The sequence below is a fragment of the Lissotriton vulgaris genome, chromosome 5, assembly GCF_964263255.1.
Source record: "Lissotriton vulgaris chromosome 5, aLisVul1.2, whole genome shotgun sequence".
Lineage (NCBI taxonomy): Eukaryota > Metazoa > Chordata > Amphibia > Caudata > Salamandridae > Lissotriton > Lissotriton vulgaris.
Genome location: NC_141693.1, coordinates 909064077 through 909083348, shown reverse-complemented (window position 1 = coordinate 909083348; position 19272 = coordinate 909064077). Strand labels below are relative to the sequence as shown.

General features: G+C 42.2%; 1 protein-coding gene across 2 annotated transcripts in view; it reads right to left on the bottom strand.

Annotated features, from left to right (window-relative positions):
* DNTT (DNA nucleotidylexotransferase) overlaps positions 1-19272 on the bottom strand; it is a 1394583-nt gene that overhangs the window by 53828 nt on the left and 1321483 nt on the right. The window lies entirely within an intron of this gene.

Here is a 19272-nt window from a genome sequence, read left to right as displayed (position 1 = left end):
ACCGTGACTGATGACGGAATGGTTCCGTCACCAGCATCGAAGGGGTTAAAAAATTTATATAAAAGCCACTTTATATATTTGATGTAGTATTTACAGAATTTTTTTTTTTATTGATTTTCCACTCACCCCGTCACATGGACATGGTACGTGATCAAGGTTGGGGTGGTAGCCGAGAGAGAAACACAGTGCATATTTAACAATTCCTGCTTTTAAACAGAATAAGAGGCTCCTTTCCCAATGACTCATAGGTAGCGTGAGATATATAGGTAGGGGATGGTAATACTGTTCTATAGACTGTAACTAAGAACGGAAGGTTTCTTGGATTCCATACCAATCCTTTCTGTATTATATAATGAATAGTGGGCATCTTTAAGCTCTTTTTTGTGCACGGTTTCGGCTATGCTGTTGTGTAAAAGGATGCATTATTTGTTGACACTGCGCAGGCTTAGGTGCTTTATTACCAATACTCTGGCCGATAGCCTCCTCTACTTCAAATATAGTTATCTCTATATTGGTCAGTGGACCAAATTCATACTGATCTATCTCTGGTGAGGGGGTGGCATACATTTTTGAAAAATGGTTTTCCCAAGACTCACCAGAAATAGTACAACTAATAGGGGTTAGTAGCTGACCAATAGATCGGAGGTCCATTACAGCGGACCAAAAAATATTCCCATTTTTGAAAGTGACAGTCTGTGTTAAGGCTTCCCAGAGTTCATTTAAAAGGGCTCCTTTCCGATTAGAGATCGCTGTATTATATTTCCTCCTTCACATCTAAGGCGCCCCTTGGGTTAGATGACAATGCCCTGCACAGCTTCCTATTGGCCTCTGAACACTCATGGTCGAACCATCTGGGGTTGTTTTCTATCTGAGAAACAATGTTCGACAGGACAGTGTTAGTGGCAAAACAGAGTTTGGAAAAATCATGGACTACCTCTGTATGTGCAGTTTGTATTGACAAGCAGGAATTAATAAGATGCATATTGTCCTTCACTAGTGTCTTAAACAGTTTGCCACTATCAGCACCCCTCCATATTAGCCTTAGGTTGTCAGTTGAAGGCATGAGGTTTTTGGCCACGCATTCAGAAGAAAGCACGTCCGGGGTCCCAATCTCAATACTATTTTAATTGGGTTATGGTCCCCATGATCCATAGTGATGACCTCTGCAGCCATTAGTTAATCCTCAAGAGAAGGGGAAATATAGACGAACTCTATGGTTGAAGAACAACCCTACCCCTAAATGTTGGTAGTTGGTGGTTGGTGGCATTGGTAGAGCCCACCAAATCCATAATGTTGGCCTGCTTATATGAGCTCAAGAACATGGCCAGCTCTGCGGCCCTACGAAAATGGGAAACCTAAATTACATGTCCCCACGTCGTGCTCCATATCGGTGAATTTCGCAATAAAATCTCCACCCAAGAGAATCCCAATAGGCTCATCCGAGCTTTACTGACAATCCAAATTAGAAATAAAATCAAAAAACCCAATAAAGTTCCTATTAGGGACGGAATGAAAATCATTATTATAAAAATTTACCAAATAAAATGAGTCTCCCCTTTTATAAAATACAACTTGATAATTGCTGCTATTAGATGGTAAGACCTAAGAGCTCCCTCAGGCAGCCACGTTAAACCCCATAAATAGGCCCCCGATGGTCGGCCCGATTTGGAGCTAGAGGCTGCTACGCTCAAACCATGGAACCCTTCAATATATAAATCATGAGTGGCCCAGGTCTCCTGGAACATGAAAATATCTTGTTCCTTTATTAGCAGCAGCCAGTCCAGGTCGCCAAGCCTGGACTGCAGCCCTGCTACATTCCAACTTAAGATACTCAGGTTGGTTCCCATATTAGCCCTAGTTGAAACTGGCTTATTATAATAAAATGTAGGTATGATACCTGGGGGGTCCTCCACATGATCCTGTCAATTGTGGTTTTCAGTCCTGGGCATCTAAACTGGAAAGTGCATAAAACCTATTGATTGCCAAAGGCAATGCGTGGGCATCCCTAATCGGTGTAAATGGTAGTTTGTAAAAATAACCTAAATGGAGCCCACAAATACCAGTGCTTTGTGTGAATAATTGCTCACTGATACTTAGTAAACGACGAACCATTTGGGATCTATGGAAGTTTAGAACAATACGGTCGCCATTTATGTTCTTATCCGAATGGCCAACCCACCCTACTCTTCTGGCCACAAGGATTTCATTCATAAGAAAAAAGTGAAAACCTTTATGTTTACATAGCCAATCTACAGATTTATTGCGGTATCTGCCCAGGATTCCCTCAGGCCCCCAACAAGATTAGGAACACCGGCAAAGACTAACACAAAGGGACTAGAGGCCAGAGGTAGATTCAGGACATCGGTATTTGGGCTCAAACATGTACCCCTAAGGCAGTCCGTAGTATTCCTGCTTGGATCAGGCACAGTGGTGCCGGGCTGCGACTGGTTATAATAACCACTACCTGGATCTAAATTTAAATTATTTACATTATGCGCTCGGAGCATGTCTTGACTAAATATAGTGGAGAAGTGTGGCTCAATGGTTAGAGCGGCAGACCCTGATGCAGAGGTCTAGCCCATGACCAGGGTTCAATTCCCTGCCTCGGCGGGTCCTGGGCTCAAAACTCCACGGACCTGATAATTCTCGCCTTGGTGCCTATTCCAATCATGGAGTCCCACTCTGCAACTCTGGGCAACAGCTTGCTTAATCTCCACAACGGCCCCCACAACGCTAAGGATGCCTGGCCTCCACCTTGGGGGTGCCCAGGAGTGGACGCCTCACAGGGAAAGCCAGGATGGGTTCCACAGCGGTATTCGTACAAGCGCCTTGAGACCCTTGCGAGTGAGTAGTACGCTATACAAGTATCAATTTACATTCCTCTGCTCAAGAGTGGGGCTCAACACAAGGGGTTCATTTGGGTTACAGCAAGATGTGCGAGGGTTAACCAGGGGAGTATCCATAGGAGGGACTGTGCTCATCAATTGTGGATCAGACCCATGTTAGTTGGCCACAGAGATTATAGAGTTCCCCCCCGACATCATTGGCAACATGGTTCACCTTACTACCACTTACCTCATCCGGATTTTCATTTTGCTGATGGAGAGAACGGTTCAAGGTTTCCTCTCTAACCCTGGCTTTAAAGGCATCCCAGACAGAACCAACTGAAGTTGTCCCCCTATGAACCTAAACAAAATTCAAGATCCATTTAAACATATGAGCAATATGCCTGATCAATCACAAGGTTACTCTCAAAGGTCCAGGACGATTGGTCTCTGATGAAACCGGTGTCTGAGAGTTCTAGCACAAGGGGATTATGGTCAGACATTACCTTCAAAAGACTATTGATCCCTAAATATCCTGTCAGGGTAGTTGAAATAAATAACTAGTCAAGCTGTACCAAATTTTATGTGGAGCAGAATAAATTGCATAGCCTGTATCAGGTGCCTTATATCTAGCCTATACAGTCCCGTATGTCTACATGGATATTTAAATCCCCACAGAGAATTAAGGGGTACAGCCAGAAAGCCAGCACAGTATTAAAAAAATCCAACACCTCAGTCTCATCTATGTTGAAGCCATAAATTGAGCAGATTGTGAACCAGGCACTCACAGCCCCCACCTCACATGCCATAATAACCCAACAGCCAAGTTTACCCTTTTTAACTTACTTGTGCGGGCAGATCACCTTGTTGGCTAAAATTGCAACCCTTCTTGAGGTTAACCCTTGATGAGTACAGGACAGAACAACCCAAATCTTTCAGCCAAACCACTTCTCCTAGGATATATGAGTCTCTTGCAGACACACCAGGTCAACCTACCTATGCCGTAGACCCCTAGCTACCCTGCACATTTTATTTCTGTCATTGAGATAAATACATAGTAAGTGATAGTTTAAACAAAGAGTGCGCCTCTCACCCCATTGTGGGAATTTTTTTGTAATTTCTGTCATTGAGACCACATGTATTATTCAAACAAATATGGATTTTACCTCTTGCCATTAATTACAAAGTCAAATAATCACAATTCCCTGCCGCTGCTAGTCGACTTGGTACTCACTACAAAATCATTCATCATGAACCATAACCACCCACCTAAACTTGACTGATGCGACATTTGATGGAAACATTATGGTTTTATATACGACCACAACACATCCTTCCACATCCCATCCACCTACACCTCTGCGTCCCCCCTCCCCTCACATCTCCCTCCCCATCCCGCCAACCCCAACCACCTCACAAACCAATTGGACCACCCAGGTCTTGTGATGGAGTATGCCCCCCCCGGATGCCCAGCCCAAATTGAATTTTAAATCACATCACCCCTGAGTGAAGCCTAAAAAGGACCCTCCCGATTGACACCATCTAAAAGCTAAAATTATAGACAAACCTGCGCTCACTATGGCCAGAATTATGTACCCTCAGCTGAGAGTTTGAAAATATTCTTTGACCTTAATTTATGACATAAAACAGTGTAATTTATCAAGCCAAACCACTTTCAATTTGGCTGCTTTTATTAAAAAGGCCTGGGCCACTTTGGCTTGGAATAGTTGTTTTAACTGTTGTACATAACAATGGCGCTCTGCCGCACAATGGCAAAAATCAGGGCTGGGCACAAAATGTACAACCTTCAAAGGAGCACTACTGATTTAGGTGAGCCAGGTCAGAGATTGCCGGATGCAGCAAAAACATTCCTACGTATCTCAGTATTGCTCTAGGTATGCCCCCTTTCTGAGATGTAGAAGCTTTCTGTCTAAAAGGGAACCTGTGGGCCAGTTCAATCTCCTAATCCCAATACCAGTGCACAGGAAAGGCCCCCTTACAAAGCCCCACCACATATTTGCGTGTGTTATCTCCCTCCAGGCCTTTGAGATACCCAAGATTCTGTGATTAATACATCTCAGCCTATTCTTCAAGTCTTTTTCCATTGGGCGTCAGTCATTTGGGCTTCCACTGACTCTTTTGTATTTTTATGCGTTCATACCTCACACTCCAGCAATCCGATCCTATTTCTGTGAATTCAGTACATGTTTTGGCAACCCTGCAGATAGCCCCAGGCATTTTTCGGCAAGCTAACTGCATTCTACAGCTCTCTGAGTGTGTCTCTTCCCTATGAGCCCTAATGCTCTGACAGGTTAATTCCAGCGAGACAATCTCAGAGTCAGTCTTGGGGGACCCCTGCAAGGGCTTTCTACTTGCTGAGCAACTCCCTTCAAGGGACGTAAGAAGAGAGTAATCCCAGAGAAGCCCTTTCACCTTTGCTTCGATTTTATTTGACCTCCCCCTGAGGCTGCTTTTTTTATTTTTGACTGTGACAACACCATTGGAAGCTTCACCCGGCTTCTCCTCTTGACTACTTAAGTTGCTTTTTTGGCTATGGCTACCCTCTTCTGACATATCAGAGATGTTTTAAAAAGACAAAAAATGTATAGCCCCGTTTAATACCAGTCTCAACTACCACTGCAGGGTGAGCTTGGCTCTGTGATGAATTGGTCAAGTTATAAATTTCAGTTGGTATTCACCCTACTCCTTGTTGTTGAAACAAAATGCCCCCTCATCCACCAATGCACTTATTTGCCCAGATTTCGATGGAGATATCAGACCTTCTATATCCAGAAGGTCCTTAGGCTCCTCCATAGTGTTCACCAATGTTGCTTGTGACCCGGAGGGAGGGGTCTCAGTGGTGCTCTGATCGATGCTCTGTTTCTAGTTCCTTCATTTTCCTCTATAAACACAGAACACAAATACACAGCGGCTGCTCCTCCTGCCGCCACATGGCCTTCTACTGCTGGATTGCCTACTTTATCCACCATTACCCGTAGGGGCTTTTTGAACAAGGTCATTCAGGGTCCGTCTGCTCCTTCTGCTCCGGCAGCAATCGTAGTTGCAGCAGCTCACACTACACCGTGCTCTGGACTTCTCTTCTGTGTTGATTTTTTAGGTCAGGGCACATCCAACAAACCCAGATCCTGCTCTACTCATATTGTGCTTCCGTCATGGCTTTCCGTGGCTCTTGTTATCTTCAGCAGAGACATCGCCGGTTCGCAACCTGCCTGCAGAGATTTGACCGCAACAGGGGGAGTAGCAGAGTTGTCAATCGCCCACCTGCCAAAATGTCTTCAGGCGCAATAAACTTCTAATGCCTGCCTTGCAAAGGAGTACTCAAAACCCAGACGAGGCTCCTGGGAAATTCTTCTCACATCGCATTTCCTGCTTCGATAGCCTGAGCGCCCGTACTTGTGCCTTCTGGGTACAGCAAACAGGAGGACAGAAACAGCCTCCCACAGCAGCCTCCATCCTGCTTTCCCCCATGTATTTATTAGTTAAGAGATGTGTGTATCGAGGATTTAACCAGAAAGGCAAGCAATTGTTTCACATATAAGTAAAACAATGCATCTATTTGTGACTACGGGCAATTAGGCGAGCAGAACAGACAAGAGAAATAAAGTGCATAGAACAATAAGAACACTTAAGAGAACCTTTGTCATATGACAGAAGGAACTATGATTAAGGCAATAGGAGGAAAGGGATCAAGGATCAGCAATGAGATGAACTTTGAACCAAAGCAGTTTTTCCAGAGGACCATAAGTATGGGATCCGTCTTAGTTCAGCTAACAGACTGTTTCACAGTCTCAGCAAGAGGAGGACTTGTTTAGATTTCTTCATCCTTTCAATTTCTAGGAGAACGCTAGATTCACTTCTGGGTCTCTTATTCCTTCAGTGTGGTCTTGTGTCCCAATAATAAAATTGGCAGAGCCTACATGGAGAGCTTTGTGAAACATACAAGCCATTTTAATTCAGGTACTGTCTTCTAAGATGATTGTGATTTGATTAGATGTCATAGCACCTTTAACAATATGAACATATGTATACATGATATTCTCATGAGGCACTACAGTTGATTTGGGTCGGATCAGCTGTATTGCATTACTGCCATCAAGAAAGGAAACAACTAGTACTTGTACAGGTCAGTTTTGTTGATCTTGAAGATACGTGAACTCGGAAACAACATACATTCGTCGAGCACTCTTGAATATAGTTATAGGTCAAATAACAACAATAATTTCATGTCTTAACACAACTTGTTCAATACAGATGATAGGGATTCAGTGGAGCTGTTTGCAGTATATTCTTTATTTATTCGATGAATCTTTCTTCCAATAGAAGCCAGATCGTACCTGTAGCCAACGCGTTTCATCCTTCATGGACTTCTTAAGGGCTACAAATAACATATATGTACAAATTATTTACAAACTGAGCACACACAATTCTATACAATTTATACAGTTTTTATACATTACAATCTTACTACATATCACAAAGCTGTACAATATTTGCAAAACATTCTACATGAAGCGACCCTGTCCTAATTCACACTACAAGGTTTCTAGCCCACCTGACTTTTAAAATGAGAAACACTTGGTTAGTAAGGGAAATAGAAAGATTTCAATGTTTGGCAACATATGTTTCATTAGCTTGATATAGTGTGAATACTATCATAAAATGATGTCAGTGGATTTACAAATGCAATGTAGTGTGAATTAGGACAGGGTCGCTTTGTGTAGAATGTTTTGTAAATATTGTACAGCTTTGTGATATGTAAGATTGTAATGTATAAAAATGGTATGAATTAAATAGAATTGTGTGTGCTCAGTTTGTAAATAATTTGTACATATATGTTATTTGTAGCCCTGAAGAAGTCCGTGAAGTACGAAACGCGTTGGCTATGGCTACAATCTGTTATTTATTGGAAGATAGATTCATGGAATAAATAAAGAATATACTACAAACCAAACAGCCCCACTCAATCCCTATCATCTGTATTGAACAAGTTGTGTTAAGATATGAAATTATTGTTGTTATTTGACCTATAACTATATTCAAAAGTGCTGGACCAAAGTTTGTTGTTTATGAAAATAGATACAAGTGTCTTAGGAGGCTTAGGGGTTTTGAATCTCTGGCCGCTGCACCTAAATTAGAGACAAAGAAATCACTAGGGATAGGTGCAATTGTGCTTGGCCCCAAACCCCAAGTTGTGGTGTATTGAGATATTTGAAGTCAATTAAGTTTTGTTCAATGATGTAACCAAGTTGATTTTGAAAATGGATCCAAGCATGGAACAGGACAAGTTATAAGGATGTTTCTAGCCATTTCCGAATGAGAGAGAGAGAGAGAGAAAGAGAGACTGAGAGAGAGACTGAGAGAGAGAAAGAGATGGATGAGGACTTCCTGTCTGCAAGAGCTTTCAGGCAGATGCTTCAACCTATTGTATTTGAGGAATTTGAGATTTTGAAATCCAGCTGCATACAACCCCTGCGTTTTTACATAACAAACCATTTGTGTTCAAGAAATGTTCCGAAATTCATAGTTTGAATTGGAAGATGAAAAAATAGAGCACTGGAGTAAACTCCAGTGAACCTGGAGGTTAGATCAGATGAATACACTAATCCCAATTTGCATCTAGATGGAAGAAAAGTGGAAAACCATTTATGTGCCTGTCCCTCGATTACCATTCTAATTAAATGTTTGTTGATTATGGTTGTATGGTGAATGGTGTTAAATGCAGAGGTTATGTTAAGTAGCCCTAGAAGGCAGATCTTACCCTCATCAGGAATCTTTGGAATGTCAATGTATTAAAAGGATTTCTATTCCTGGGCTGCAATTTTTTCAGGACATGGTAGGAAGGGGTTTACTGTATTATTGACTTAAAAGTGTGAGAAGAGTTGTAGAGGCTTTTACAATCGTTTTATCAGGAAAGTGAGCTTAGTTCTGGTTTCAGGACTCTCTGGTGTCAAGGTTGTCATTCTTCAGTAGATGGGTGATGGACCAGATTAGAAGTTGCAGGGACAAGCGCTGTCTAAGAAGGAGTTAATGATACTGAAAATATGGGGGGATTGGTCTTGGACCCACGGTTTTGTTCAGTGTCTTGGAATTGGATCATCATCATATGTGAAGGATTTGTTGGAGTTAATGATGTGTAAGAGAGATTAGATGTTGAGAGGTTTAAAGGAGGTTCTTTTTAGGATTATCCTTCCCTAAAAGGTCATAGCTGCAGAAGATTGACAGGATTTTTTTTCTCGTATTTTGTATACGTTGAGAATTTTCTCAGAGATAAAGTTAGCTATATTGTGACTGAAGTTGAGTTTGGGATTTTATAGTTTTGGATTCAATTGACATCATATTACATCATTCATAATTACTTGCTTTAGCTGAATTTTTACACTTTACTTTAGGTTTGTGTCTCGAAGTTATTCACCATCTTCAGGAGAATAATATCCAACTTCTCTCTGGTGTTATGGGTGATTCATTATAGTAACTTGTAAGTTAATTGGTAGAGTGATGAATTATTGGCAGTGTAGATTCTTGTAGCAAAGTGGGTTCCACTAAATTGATCCCCTGTTTTTTTCATTTTTTGACCACTGTGCTTTTGGACTTTTACTGTGAGTGAGCCACACTACCCGAGTTACACTCACCATTAAGTCATAGTGAATGGATTGAAAGTGCTAACCACCAGTGTCTGTCTTTCAAGATATGACTGCTGCTGTCAGCTAGGGTAGGAGGCTATTAGCTGATAACAAATGCACATGTGACAACACACGTGTGCACACTTGTAGGCTTGGTGTGTGAGACTACAGTCTTGCACAGCCTGGTATCTTCCCAAATGTATCCTTTTTCAGTAGGAGTTTTTTTAAGAGGACTGGTTCTGACCTGGGGTAGAACTTATGAGAAGAGGTGTGGCGCAGCGGCTAGGGCGACTGACTGCGGAATCTGGGGATCACGATTCGATCCCCGGCACCGGCGGTAGATTAGCCCAGCACCATGTGAGTCTGGGCAATAGCTTGCTTAATCTTCCCGACGGCCCCCAGCGCCTAAAGACCCTTACAGGTGATTGTGCGCTTTACCAATGTGGATTATTAGTGGACATTCACAGTGTAGGTCTGTAGTGCTTCCTGAAGGGCTGTGGTTATTACACATGATAGTTGAAATCTGAACTAAAGGACAATTTTGCTCTACTTAGGCCTACAGGATCCAGTGAGGTACCAATGTATTGGTACACCTACACCCAAGTATAGATTTAAAGACCCTAACATCATGCCTAAACTCCTTATGATATTTTGTCATAATCTGATTCCAGGCCTCTGCTCCCTTTCTGGGACAAGTACATTATTCTGCTCTCCAACATGAGGATCGAAGTCCTCCACACACAATAGAACCTTTAGCAATGCTTCACACAGGAACATTTAGAGAAATTAATCTGCTCGGGACCCTAGATGGTTCCCCTGAACCTTCTATGGATGGGCATTTGACTCCACTGCAGACACACAGGTGCCCTGAAATACGACCAAGAAACTATGGGGTCTCAGGAGTGTGGCAGAGAAGGAGTTATGCTTGCTAGCTGTGGAGGGCCTGTGGAAGACACCATCAAGAAGAAGAGAGCCTCAGGAGTGCAGGCATAGAACAGGTCTGGTACAGGGAACCAAACAACACAGATCACTGCAGAAAGCAGCCTTTTTAATGGCCAGGAGTTCAACAGAAAATGCTGCTCATAGCCAGGGTTGACCCCCGGGAGCAATATGAGCCCAACCTTATCATGATGGGCCCTACTGGGGCTGACACATCTACATTTTGCAGGGTCCTGGGGGGGAAGCAAAGTGCAAAATGCATAGAATTTTGTACATGTTCCCAAAGATACCACTGACATGGACCAGGGCTTGAGGGCCCAACACAACCTTAAGTTATGTTATTATGTAAAGAGGGAATGGTTGGAACCCCCTCTCCAACCATTCCCATTTTAGCTCCAGAGATCACATCCCCCAGGGCACTTACATATGCATTGTAAGGTCGCAGGGACCCCTTTGCCGGGACCGAAAGAACCCCTAGTTGTACAGGCATGTTGCCTGCCCTTCTAACTTGTACCTCTGGGGTGGTGGATACCCACCTTTTGTCTCCTTGCTCTTGTCTCCCTGCCTTGAGGCTTCCCTCACAGACCCCAATGAACTCCACCTTCCACGTTCCCGATTCATGCCATGTTGCTAAGATGGCTTGCCAATAAGGCTGAATTTCGGTACAGCTAATGAGTTTTGTGCAATGTAGAACTAACCGTCTGATTAAGGATACATGTCCGAAATGCTCTGAGGAGACAGTGACATTTTTACAAGATTTGGAGATTTTCAGAAATAATCATTGTGAAATAAGAGAAACAATATTATCATGACACTGTGTTGGAAGGAAAACAAAGGCTAAATGAGAATGTATTAATGGAATCAATTGGATTCGGCTTATAGCAGTGTTGAAGCTTTGCATATGCAGGCCAGAAGATGAGGATTCCAATTTATTCTTATTGGACACAATTAACGTACCTATAAGTACCCACATATGGAGTAGAAAGTGCACACCTGGCCTGGAAATTAAATGAAACCTGCGGACTCCAGTACTTATTGTGCCATCCACCACAGTGGCAGAGGACACATGATTTTACTCTTTTTGACAAGAGAAAACCTTCCTTTTACATTTTAATAGGTAAGTCCTATGCAGACCTTGCAGCCCACAAGTCAGAGTGCAGGGTATTTAAAAATAGGACATGTACAAATATAAAGTTAATATGCACATACAGTGACTAGAACCAAAACACTATGTTCACTGTAAGAAGGCTCTGTCTGACCTACTGGCAACAGCAGGGAGCAGGGTGAAATATTAATTCTGCTATCTCTTGTTTGGAACCTGCTCGAACTATGACTAAATTGCTCTTAATATGTAATAAAATCCCAACTTAATAGTGAATATGGATTTTTAATAAGCATTAAGAGAAAGCAACTTTCAGAAAATTACCTTTTCCCTGCCTGGAACTTCTAGAGGTTGATCTGCAACAGCCCTCCATCACTAGCCCAGTGGATGATTAGCTCTGATAAAGTGTAAAAACTGCTCCCTGAGCAGAGATATTGGCTTGGGTGTGGCAAACCGTTTTTTCTTCCCCTTGTCAGGAAGACCAGTTGAGGTGTCCCTGGGTACTTAATGTACTTCAACAGGCCCTCCCCTATCACAAGTACATGTTAGGTGATACCAGAAAAGGCCCCAGCATGTTTCCTTGCAGTTAGACAGGCACCAAATCCAATGACAAATGTGCACCCCTTTCCTTAGTGACTCAGCTGCAATAATGTCTGGATCCCTAGTACTGATTGTTAGTCACAGATCATGCATGTACGCCATGATATTGGCTTGTCTCAATGTAATGCAGTCTGTTGAGACTGGGAGGGAAGCATCAAGTAATACCCTTGTGAAGGTAGGGGGCTACTGCCCTTAACTGGGGTTATGTGACACAAGGGCGGTGGTAAGAGCATACCCCATTTAGATTTCAGTAGAATCAGTAAACTGAACAGGCCTTTTTACCTGTGTCACAGGAGTAGGGACTATTGACCTTCTTATTTAAAGTAAAGTAGCAGTGCACTTAGCTCACCCTTGGCCTGCATGGATTGTGTGCAGCCCAGGACAGCGTATGATACTTGTGCGTGTGCACTTGGACAGTGTGTGATACTTACATGTGCATACTGGGTGGCATATGTGTGCCTGAGTATGCTACATAAAATGGAGGCCTGTAGGTTCCATTTTGGAAGCACAGGACCTGCAGAGGCTGCAGAGTTGAGTATGGCTACACCCAGACAGTACATTTATTTTGCTCTCATTCCTGAGGGCTGGGGTGTGTTACACCCACAGAAGGGAAAGGAGCAGAGCATCCCCTGTGCACATCAAAGGTCTTCCAGAAAGAGTTACTGGTAAACAGAGCATGGGCTTATTGTCAAGAAGATGGTGTGACTGATAAAGATACACTACCATGGAATCTTATAGAAAGGAATGGTTAGTCCTTCAAACCTTTATGGGCATATTTCAATGGAGGCAGACAGCAAGATGTAAGACTCGCTTACTCCCTTGGCCTTTGTTGTGGGTCACTCAGAATTGAACAATCCTGCTATACAGATAATCCCTTCGACAAAGGGCAGTAAAGATAAATGAGCACTTCTAAGGGGTGGAAACTCCCAAAAGGAAATTCAGAGACTATACACTAAATAAAAGACATGTCTGGATTTGGAATATCAATGTGGGGACACTTTGCCCTAATTTGGTTGAACAGCCCCTTCTCATGAGGAGAAAGAAGCACCAAGACTTCTTTGCTGCTGGAACCAGGACTGGGGATCAAGGCCTGCCAGTCTCTTTTCTGGATCTGGAAATATCACTGAGTGATCAGTGATATTCAACTAGGATCACTGACATAATATCGAGGGACAGAATATCAACCATCAAGAATATCGTTGAAAAAATATCGACAGACAAAATATCAAGTTTCTATCTACAAACAGGTAAGTACAAAAATATCGAGTTAAAAATTTCCTTTACTAAAATATAGTTTTTAAAAATATCGACTTTACTAAAAACAATGTTAAATTAAATTAATATTAAAAATTAAATACTAAAATATACTTAAAAATACTTAAATTAACTTATAATAATTAAATAATTAATGAAAGTTAAAAAAAGCATTTTTAATTCATATTAGCTAAAACATATATATATATAGTAACAAAATATAATTAAATAATAGCCAATATTATTAACGTACAATAACAAAAGTGTAAAAATTACTATTCCCACTCCAAAGAGTGCAAGCGTAGGGAAAGTGTTGGATAGCTTAGGGGTTAAAATTACTATTCCCACTCCAGTGGGTGCAACAGTAGGGAAAGCGTTGGATAGCGTAGGGGTAAAAATTAATATTCCCACTCCAATGGGTGCATCAGTAGGGAAAGCGTTGGATAGCGTAAGGGTAAAAATTACTATTCCCACTCCATAGAGTGCAACAGTAGGGAAAGCGTTGGATAGCGTAGGGGTTAAAATTACTATTCCCACTCCAGTGAGTGCAACAGTAGGGAAAAGGTTGGATAGCGTAGGGGTTTAAATTACTATTCCCACTCCAGTGGGTGCAACAATAGGGAAAACGTTGGATAGCGTAGAGGTAAAATTTACTATTCCCACTCCAGTGGGTGCAACAGTAGGGAAAGCGTTGGATAGCGTAGGGGTAAAAATTACTATTCCCACTCCAGTGGGTGCAACAGTAGAGAAAGCGTTGGATAGCGTAGGGGTTAAAATTAGTATTCCCACTCCAAGGAGTGCAACAGTAGGGAAAGCATTGGATAGCGTAGGGGTAAAAATTACTATTCCCACTCCAGTAGGTGCAACAGTAGGGAAAGCGTAGGATAGCGTAGGGGTTAAAATTACTATTCCAACTCCAGTGGGTGCAACAGTAGGGAAAGCGTTGGATAGCGTAGGGGTTAAACTTACTATTCCCACTCCAAAGAGTGCAACATTAGGGAAAGCGTTGAATAGCGTAGGGGTAAAATTTACTATTCCCACTCCAGTGGGTGCAACAGTAGGGAAAGCATTGGATAGAGTAGGGGTTAAAATTACTATTCCCACTCCAAAGAGTGCAACAGTAGGGAAAGCGTTGGATAGCGTAGGGGTTAAAATTACTATTCCCACTCCAAAGAGTGCAACAGTAGGGAAAGCGTTGGATAGCGCAGGGGTTAAAATTACTATTCCCACTCCAGTGGGTGCAACAGTAGGGAAAGCGTTGGATAGCGTAGGGGTAAAAATTACTATTCCCACTCCAGTGGGTGCAACAGTAGGGAAAGCGTTGGATAGCGTAGGGGTTAAAATTACTATTCCCACTCCAGTGAGTGCAACAGTAGGGAAAGGGTTGGATAGCGTAGGTGTTTAAATTACTATTCCCACTCCAGTGGGTGCAACAATAGGGAAAACGTTGGATAGCGTAGAGGTAAAATTTACTATTCCCAGTCCAGTGGGTGCAACAGTAGGGAAAGCGTTGGATAGCGTAGGGGTAAAAATTACTATTCCCACTCCAGTGGGTGCAACAGCAGGGAAAGCTTTGGATAGCGTAAGGGTTAAAATTACTATTCCCACTCCAGAGAATACAACATTAGGGAAAGTAAATACTTCATATATTATTTAAACATTTTAAAATGAATATCTAATAATAATTAATTAAAAATAATTTAAAAATTTATATAATATAATAATTAATATATTACAATTACAAATTAACAATAATGATTTCAATTGATCACCTATTAATACAAATTAATAAAACATTAACAATTACTTATTTAATAATTAAAAATTATTTAACAAATATTTACAATTAAATAAATTTAAATACATTTAATTATTTAATTAATTATTAATAAATTACTTCCCACCCTATTCCCCTATAAACCCACAACCTCCTACAGAAAATAAATTATTAAAATTAACATAATTAACAATTAATCAATTAAATTTAATTAATTGGCAAATAAAATTGTTATAATTACCCATAAATACTTAATTAATAATTAATTCTAAATAAATACCAATAAATAATTTTACATATTTAATAATTATAATTTAATTACTTCCCACCCAATTCCCCTATAAACCCACAACCCGCTACAGAAGAGAAATTAGTAAAATTTACATAATTACCAATTAATCAATTAATTAAATTAATTACCAATTAAAAAAATAATTAATTAACAAATATAAATTAATTAACAATTAATTAAAAATTACTATCAATAAGTACATTTACATATTTAATTAATTATAATTAAATTACTTCCCACCCTATTCCCCTATAAACCCACAACCCGCTACAGAATTAAATTACGCAATAATTATAAAAACAAAATTCATTATTTAAAATTAATTATAACATAAATACACACTTTTCACACATATTATAACATAAAAATACACTATAAAAAATTAGATATTATTAAAAAATTGATATTTTTGACTATCTATATTATATACTTCGATATTTTAACTCTCTATATTTTTAACAGTCGATATTACATCACTTACCTTAAAAACAATATTTTGGTTATCTATATTCTGTCCTGTCGATATTTTGTCCAGTCTATATTTACAACTCAATATTATGTCCAATCGATATTTTGGACTCGATATTAGGTCTGTGCACCATTCAACTACTTGCCTTGAGCCTGAGTAGTAGTCCTCTGCCAAGTCCAGAGCACATAGTCAAGAGGAGAGCGCATATATTCTGTCTGCCTGGTAAGACCAGTGAGCCCTGTGAGGAGGAGAAAGTGCTTAGAGGCTACCACCATGTTAAGTGCAAAAACAACAGTTGATGGACAGAATGCAGAACAATGTCATACATTCACCCCAGTACAAAGATCTGGGCCTAAATATATAGTTTTTTTGCTCACCATGCCATTCCAATTTGAACCCAGCAATATGCAAATAAGTCTTGACCCTGTACCCTATGGGAACGGTCCAGCCCAAACTGCCAAGCCAGGTCCTCCTTGGACTGGAAACAAGCATCCTAGGACTGGTTTCGGGCTTTCAGCCCTCTTCAGCCGGGATAGCTTGATTCCAGTGGCATGGAGAGCACGGGACTCATGTCTGAGCATACCCGTCCCACTCGGGGTGACAAATGCAAAAACAACAGTTGATGGCCAGAATGCAGAAGAATGTCATACATTCACCTGAGTACAGAGATCTTGGCCTAAATGCATCGTTTTTTTGCTCACCATGCCATTCCAGTTTGAACCCAGCCATATGCAAATCAGTCTTGACCCTGTGCATCATGGAAACAGTCCAGCCCGAACTGCCAAGCTAGGTCCTCCCTGGACTGGAAACAAGCATCCTAGGACCTGTTTTGGCCTGCGTTTTTTCCCAACCTGTTAAGGCCAGAACACCCAGTAAGAAGGAGAGTACCTTGTGTCTGTCTGACTGCCTAGACAAGCGAAGTCCTGTGAGGATAATGGGAGAACCTGGATAGAGCAAGGCTCAGTGGGAATTCTGGTGATTGGATCCGAGTGGGTGGTGTGACACTAGTCTGCCCGGTCAGGGCCACAGCATGAGTGCAGGCCATTCACATTGCTGCTACAAAGTAGTTGTACCCATGTTGCCAGGAAAGGAACCACCGTGAAGTTTAGGACATCACTTGTGTATGTGCCAGAGTCAGTGACCCCTATGCGAGCCAGAAGGGGACAGCTGCAAAGTGCACCCATTGCCCGCATGCTTGCCAAAGTCAGAAACCTCTGGTTGACCTAGAATGGGGCCACCATGCAGTGTAGGCCCTCGCCCTAGTGTGTGCCAACCTCAGCACCTATGTCACTAAGTGGGGGGGGCTACTGTGAGGACCAGGACATCACTCTTGTGTGGGCTGAGGTCAGACAATGTGAGATCAGAGCCATTTCCCTGGTTTACTGTGCCAAGGAAGCTAGACAGAAAAGTTACAGATCACTGTTGAAGCTGAGCGAAGGCTTTGAAGTTGGGCAACAGTCTTGTTCTCACAATGGCCCCCTTCCTAAACACATGAGAGTCGTTGACATAGGCAATCTCAAGCCCCCCAGTTGTGTCCCATAGTTGGTGCCAGCAGCTCCTGCTTGCCCTGTGACCCTCTGAAAAGGGTTCTGACAAGTCCCAAATGCTGTTCCTGAGGTCGTAGGACACTTGGCAGTGTCTAACTGGACTTCTCTGACCACACCTGAAAACCTTGTACCCCAACCTATCCAACCAAGGCAAGCCTTGTGTCGCAGGGCCGTCTCCGCGCAAAACTCATTGAAAGAACATGAGGCAGGGGGAGAAAAGACTCACCGATCGAGTCCCTTTATGTCTCCTCAGCCAGAAGGATATTGGCATTTCAGAAGAGGTTTGCCGGAAGAGGAAACGGGATAGCTGGCCATTAGAGGGAAGCCCTGAGGAGGAAGAGGAGGAACCCAGAATCTTCGGAGCCAGCTGGAGAGTAGAGGAACCGATGGAGGCAAGGAGTCCGAGACGGAGGGACAGCACCTCGCTGCACTCACTCTACGCGAAATCGGTACCATCGAGAGAGGCAGGAGGCCTCCAGGAAGGTGCTGTGCTGGGTCATGCTCCAGGAGGAGCGTGTCTTCACAAGGTACGAGAGCACGCTGCAGGATGGGTGGGGAGAAAGCCTGAGGTCTAGCACTTTCCCGATATCCTGCACATACCCCGGACTCCCTGCACTATCACCCGTTTAAGATTGTGTGTGGCTCTGCACCGGTGGTCCCTCACTCCTTTCCCCAATACATTTAGTAAATTCCGAAATCCTCACCAACGCCATATTCTTTCTTTTGTTGTCTCCTTAAACCCTTCACAAGTGCCAAGTTCCAAGGAAGATAGCGGACGCGTTGGGCGACTTCCTCCCCCACTTACGGCAGGATCAAGAGAACAGACTACAAGAAGAAGGTGGTTTCCAAAGATGAACTAGCACACCATTAGTCCCGAAAATAGAACGGTGATAAGACAAATTATCCCCACCTATTTAGATTGGACTTAAAATCAGTAAAATAGATATTAAAGCAATATAGGTTCACATAACTACCAGTCTACTCCTCTTATTACCTGCAATTACACCTTGCTAGGTAAGAAGTCAGGTTTATCCTCCTCGGAGCTTCTCTGCAACAGCAAACCGGGTTCAGCAGGCTCTTGGCAAGAAGATATCCAGCCTCATGGAATTCAAAATCAGTTAGAACCACAGCCTAGCCCCGCTAAAGAATTTAAAGCTTTCGAAATGAGGCTAAATCTGAAGGTTAAAAACTTGACCAGTGAATGTGCTAAAAATACCAGAGCAGCAAGAAGACTGCCTTGGAAAGGAAATTAGAATTTCTCCGACTGTGAGCTTTCTCCCCAAAACCACTGCAGTCATTTTAAGGGGGATTACATTCTACTACAGTCTGAAGCCTGCCCCAATGAAATGAGGAGGAAGACAATCCCACCCCACAATCTCACCTCGAGTGACTGGTATTCCAATTCTCCTCTCACAGACAAATAAAGATTTTTTGAAGATTATGCCCAGCAGATTATATTTACAGAGAACTAAATGTTGCTGCAGCATTAGGGCATGGTGAAAGGTTATGACCTCTAAAACTGTTGGGATTAGGGCTGTGGAGTGCTAAAGTTACCAGAGTCAGTTTTGTACAAATGGTATGTGTTTGGCATACTAGAAAGGCATGTTCAGTATGTTCTGGTAGATGGCGTACTTCTACCAGACACTATGACGTTTTGGCCCAGTTCTCTGGAGACTGCTCATCACAGCAAAGATATGAATCAACGAAGTGCTGGAGCAGAGACCTTCTGTGCAAATACTTAACCCTGGGAATAGTTCGCGTAGTGCACTTCCCCACATTGAGAATCTCGCCAGGAGGTTTATTTTCCATGCTCGCGATTGGCAACT